This window comes from Syzygium oleosum, unplaced genomic scaffold, assembly GCF_021117445.2.
Source record: "Syzygium oleosum isolate NSW1041296 unplaced genomic scaffold, Sole_v2.1 Sole_v2.23, whole genome shotgun sequence".
Lineage (NCBI taxonomy): Eukaryota > Viridiplantae > Streptophyta > Magnoliopsida > Myrtales > Myrtaceae > Syzygium > Syzygium oleosum.
Genome location: NW_026607507.1, coordinates 5941699 through 5948203, shown reverse-complemented (window position 1 = coordinate 5948203; position 6505 = coordinate 5941699). Strand labels below are relative to the sequence as shown.

General features: G+C 36.8%; 1 long non-coding RNA gene across 1 annotated transcript; it reads left to right on the top strand.

Moving 5' to 3' along the window:
- The first annotated feature begins 3343 nt into the window (after nt 1-3343).
- On the top strand, nt 3344-5807 carry LOC115680608 (uncharacterized). Its single transcript, XR_008814240.1, has 2 exons — nt 3344-4067; nt 5632-5807. It is a non-coding gene; the product is annotated as an uncharacterized LOC115680608 (long non-coding RNA).
- Nucleotides 5808-6505: the final 698 nt, after the last annotated feature.

Below are 6505 nucleotides of genomic sequence, written 5' to 3'. Positions count from 1 at the left end.
TTAGGATAGATCAAATCATTTTCTCTAGGATAGATTGCATGTTAATTTGAGTAATTTTTTGTTCCGAATTTCATTGAAAATACCAAAAATAAATCATTTGTCCGTCATTAGAATTAGGTCACGTCATCGCATGACATATAGTTTGCATGTTAGGCTGCATTAATCGCATGTTAATTTTTGCACATCATTACATATAGGTTAGTTTTCATTTAAATAAGTGAATCCAAAAAAATATTGAGTGAACTGCTTGTTAATTAGAAATCATATTAGGATTGTTGATGTGATTTTCTAGCTAACAATGCAGATGCTTACGTTGCTTCGAGGTAAGTAATTCTCCCAATCTTGCAATTTATTTAATGTTTTGATTATTGGGTGTTACTTTGGTGGTTTGCGCACCCGCATGATCACCTCACATGCTAGTGACTAAATTAAAATTGATCTAGACTGCCTGCATAACATTTTTGAAAAGAAAAGGTACCGAAAGAGCGTTAGACTAGATCTAGCGTAATCAAGTCCCCGAGCTTAGAATCTCTGGTTCGTAGGAATAAAACATATCTCCCTATGTTTTATTTAGGTTTCTAATCGACCTACTACAAATAAATTAGTGGCGACTCCGAGCATGAAAACTTTTGTATGTTAAGGACTTAAATCCTAAGTTGTGAATTGGTAGGGCTTAGGAGGGCTCGAGTTAGACTTAGTCTTAATAATCCATTAACCTGAGAAATTTTAGGTCGCGACAAAATTACACCATTAATAACAAATTTTCATCATGTAAAATCCACGTGATATATAAATAGAGAGTGTATGAGGTGTCCAATCATTGTCCTCGAGGATAAGTTAAGCCCTCCAGATAAAGAAGAAGTGTAGCGGCTATCTTTCGGGATTCAATGGACCTTCCAGGTAGTGTTAACCTCGCTTTTTAGATAGAATGGGAGCAACACGACATGCAAAACCATCGGAATGCAAAAAGCAAAGAGCATTTCGTGTGTGAAGAAGATCTTTGGGTGCATAGTTTTGGGCAAATAAAAATATAAACAAAGCAGTCGGTATTTAATTTATAGAAGAAAGACCTAGTAAATGAGCAATGACTAGTTTGTCTAAGAATAAATATTACGACGGCCGGCGAAATAATTAACCAATGGCTTGTACATTAAATTAGTCATGATTAGTATAAGGGAAAATGACATAAATGATCATTAAACTTTGGCTCAATGTATAATTTAGTTCATGAACTTTCAATTTATTCAATGCGGCCTCTGAACTTTAGCCTAATATGCAATGTGGTCCCTGAACTTTTAATTTGTTCAATATGGCCTCTGAACTTTTGGTATATATTCAAACTAATCCCTGGATTATATGAAAATATTCAGAGATCACGTTGAATAAATTAAAAGTTTAGGAACCACATTGCACATTGAGCTAAAGTTCGGGGACCGCATTGAAAAAATTATAAGTTCATGAACCATATTACACATTGGGTCAAAGTTTAAGGATCGTTTGTGTCATTATCCCTTAGTAAAAAGGCAACAAAGGTCAAACGTCACATGTATGGATGTTTGATTTTATAGTAGATAAACCTCTTTGAAATACATTCTACTTAACAACCCCTCACATATTTCAAAAAGTTTATGGGATAATGATACAAATGTCCTTGAACTTTACCTCAATATATAATATGATCCCTAAATTTTTAATTTATTCAATGTTTGATTTTATAGTAGATAAACTTCTTTGAAATACATTCTATTTGTTTCATTTTACCAAAGTTTATAAAGAAGAGAAAAGAACAAGGTCGGTTTCACAGTGGAGTGCAACGCATTGAATCTGATGTCTTTTGGACTATGAACCAATGACCCTCGTTGTAAGTTAGAGTTCTCACTAATCACATTACACTCCTACAATTCTTTTTTTTTCAACCCGGCTTTGCAAGAATAGCCGTGCACATTTGGTTATTCAAAAGTGCTATAAAGATTTGGCGATGAATATCATGGAAGTAACCCTACTCCACACTTATATTAGGTGATTCCATCAAGTGTACATTGCAAATAAATAAACTACCCTTAAAGGATATGGGGTTCTTCAAGAGCTTCACTCATCGTCGCTTAATTCGTAGTTTAGCACCAATCACATACACCACAGGTGGAGGGACTTTAGTACATTTTTGGTGCTACAGGATCAACAAAATAGCTTGTAATTACACATATAAACTTATTTCATGGTTGGGTTACCACCGTAGTTGATATTTCGAATTAGCATAAATCCACTTCCCCTTGATGTTTCAAATATTTGCTTCCTTCGCAGAACTTTAGTCAGAGGATTGGTCAAATTCATTTCTGACTTCACATATCGATCAACATAATTCCATATTTCAGGAGTTGCTTTATGATATTATGTTTTTTTTTTAATAAGCCTTTTCCTACAATTGTAAGTTTTCTTCTTAGCAACAGCTACTGCTACTTTGCAATCAGTACACATAGACACATAGAGCGTTGGTTTCATGTCTAATAGAATTCCCTAGTAGGAATTTCTCAGCCTCACTACTACCTGACTCAAGAAGTCAAAAGTAGATCTTGAAAGAATAGTTTGTTTGGTCGATTTCCAAGATACTGTAACCCAATCAACAATAAATCCATAATCACTTGTGGGTTTGATCTGATCTTAATCTGATATCCAGTTAACATAATTGTATCTTTCTAACACAGCAAAAAACCATTATACGATAACCATAATTATTCCGTGACTCATCCAAACTAGCGAAGCATCCTAGAGTGTGCGGAGAATATAGCATGTACCCATGCTTCCATATCGTATGATACCATCATATTGTAGTCCATAACATATAATCATCTTGATAAACGAGGCATCCCAACAATGGGGGCATCACTCTAAAGAGCGGAATAGGCCATGGCTACATCCCATATCATATGCAAACACGCACCATGTCATAACAAGTCATTTAAGATGCATGCACATAAGGTCAAACATATAGATATCCATATTCATGTTCATGCTACAAAATGAAACGACCCAATCAAATACATTTATATTTTAGATCATATATATATATATATATGGAGTTGGGGTGACGTCATCCTTGAGTGAACCGACAAAATTCGATGACTAATTCGCATCGAAAGGGGACGGATCCCATCTACAACCTACTTGGCACCTTTCATTCTATTCTTCTACGTCTCTAGCTTGGTGGCTTTAGGGTTTGCCTTTGTGGAAATAGTGGGGAAGACTTATATAGATTATATTATCACGTCACGACCAGCTAAGTTTCTAATAAAAACAACTTGAGCAGATCAATATGTTTTTTTTCTCATAAGGTTGGACCTGTATTCAATTTTGCTTGTACAAACATGAAACGACGGGACCCACGGGTTGGTGGTGAGGCGGCCTTTAGCCCCCTCCCCCGTCAGCTTGACGTCTCCTCGAGTATTCTTACTTTAATCATTTTTAAGAACATTATTTTGTCTAAGGAAAATTTGGACGTAATCTTTTTTCCATCTGGGACTCGCTCCAATGCATCGTCGCCCATCGAAAGGACGGAGAAGAGAGACAATTTTAGGGTTTTTCCATCTACCACGCGCCTCCCATGGGAACAGAAAATAAAGGCTAATATCTTTTGTTTCCTTATAAAAGAGAGAGAGAGTTGCTCATTAATATGACAACCCTCAAAATTATTTTGATCGACACCCATCTCTTCCTTATGTGGATTCTCTCTCTCTCTCTCTCTCTCTCTGTACGAGGGTTGCGCTCGAGCTTGGTGTAAATGAGGAGATCAACAGACAGCAGGAATGAGAACGGAAGGGGGAGATAGACAATTGAAGGTTGGATGGAGAGAGATGGGAGTGGAGAAGTGTGGCAAAAGATGAAGAGACTTGAAGATGTTGGCGCGCCTCAAACTAATGGCGTGGTTAGAAATTGACTCTTCTTCATCCCTAACCCCACCTTATTGGCTTGAGCCGCGTCAATATCTCCTTCTTTCCACACACCTCTCTCTCTCTCTCTCTCTCTCTCTCGCAAAAGCTAGTTCTCCTTCTATGTGATCCATACAATCACAGGTATGTGGATCATCGCACTTAACCATACACTCTTCCTCAATCTTATGTTATCCATTGTTTTATCGATCCTGATGAATATGCCGAGGAAATTATATACACGCATGCATGCCTGCCTGCCTGCCTTTTCATGAGTGATTTCTCTGATTTACTTTGCTTTTGTGTGCATATATATATTTTGTCTGCAACGCAATACAGGTACGGTGCTCAAACTTTGGCCTTAAGCCTAGTGCTTATAGCGAGATTGGGTTAATTGAAATTGTAAATTAGGCCAGAAAATTAAACTTCCATGATCATACCTTTTAACTCCTCCATGTTAGCTAGGGTTTTCTGTTCTTGGAGCCATCTCGTGTTTTTCTGTGCCACGGAGAGAGAGAGAGAGAGAGAGAGAGAGAGAGAGAGAGAGAGAGAGAGAGGGGTGCATGTAACAATATGCCATCAATCAATAATGAAGAGGAAAGACGAGGGAAAGCTGGAAAAGATAGAGAGTAGGTGAGAAACGGGTAATGGGTCGGCCACCTCCATAACCTCATCTCCTCTCTCTAGCTTTTACCTAAAAATTTAGTTAAAAGAAAGGAAAAAAAAAACTCATCTTCCCACTAATCGCACGAAAAGGACCTGCCCTTTTATATAATTATCCAAATAATATGTCAAGTCTTCTTTGATCTAAAGCTAAGGTAGTCTCTATATTTTAGTTGAATTGGAAAAAAATGAAGCCAGTTGGGATGATATTGGCCCCTTGATAAGTATACCTAGGATCCTAAGGGTAGTGAGGATCGAGATTTGAAAAATAAATATTGTTGAAGGATCAAATTATATTAAAGTGTCTTCATATAGAGATTAGTCAGTACGAACTAGGAAGTTTTTGGTAACCCTTTCGGATATCTAATACAAAACCAAGGGATTTGTTGTCGATGGATGATGACATTGAGACGGTATGTTGTGCTAAGCGGCAACAACCATTACTGCGACGTACGTGAACTTGGGCCTACCAAACTCTGGTTTCAGTTGGGATTGCATTTATTTCTCTCTTGGGTCTACTTACTGACAAACCCAAGCATTTGTAGCAAACCTAATATCCTTAGAATTAATATTAACGTTTGGTAATTGAATTGCGCGTGAGTAGATATGTAGTTTAGTCGAATTTAAGCAGAACTTTTTAATGCAGTTTTGTAGACCAATTTACGAAATCGCAGCTATATTCCAATCCCTCTTTTGTACCAAGAGTCGGCATAGACAGAAGATTTAGATTGAGGACGACGAGATAAGTTGCATAAGACAAATTTTGAAATCCATATAAAAGATTCAAAGTTTAGGCACATTTGTAGTACTGGCCAAGGGGCGAGAGCCACCATCAACCCTCTGTGTTCGCCATTGTCAAGAGTTAAAGCATCCAAATGAGGATGCATTGCCCAAAAAGTGTAGGCTTATTGTGCTGACCAAAAAGCTTTTAAAACTCGCTAGTGTGCGCTTGCTCATATTATCAAGCTTGGATTCAGTATATGTCCAAGAAAACGAAAGGGAAAATACAGTCAGAATTTAGCTGGTGTAAAAGCATATCTTGCAGAAATATTCTAATGGACGGCAACCACGACAGAGAAAATCTTTCAGTTGGCAGTGGTTTCCACAGTTACCCATTTCTTGTATATGTACCAGTGCTCACCTCGAAGTGCTCTTGAAGGAAATATGTAATTTAATTTGGTTTTCCCTCTAGAAGATGTAAATATACGAGGGTTTTGCTGAGGAGATTTCTGGACAAGTGATATTCAGGTGGCTGTAGCTTTTGGTTTGTCATTTTCTAGAATCGTATGTTCCCCACTTTGAAGGGATGTTGGAACTGAAAGGAGATGCACTTAATTATTAGGGCAACATAATGACCATATCCCATTATATCATATCACATCAATTCCAAATATGGGACGCATGCCATGTTTTGACATTTCACCTCACTCATTTGTTACCATACAACGTTAGTTTAGGGGGGCGACCTAGTACAATTGCCAACTTTAAAGTGCAAAATGACAGAATTCTATATTAAAAAGGTCATGTCGAGCAAAACTCTATTATTTTGTGCAAAAAGATCAGGATGTGCAAACAGATCAGGATTTTTTTCTGAGCTGGCAACTTGGAATGATTGTGGATAAATTTCAAAAAAATTATTGGCAAAAAAAAAAACCTTTGACTAATTTTCAAAATAGCTAGGTAATTTACCAAGTGAAATTACTAACTTCTTTCAATAGTTTACTTATTACTAATTCTTATGCTAACTTACCATTTTTATTTGCATAACTTACTAGCCCTTCAAATTTACAAACTCTTATTTGAAATTAGCAACTTAAAAACTTTAGACATATTGAATTACCAACTTGTTTTGGGTCACCAATTTTCATTAGAATCATTTGTCGATGTTTGATTATTTTTCTTCATATTTACCAACTTTC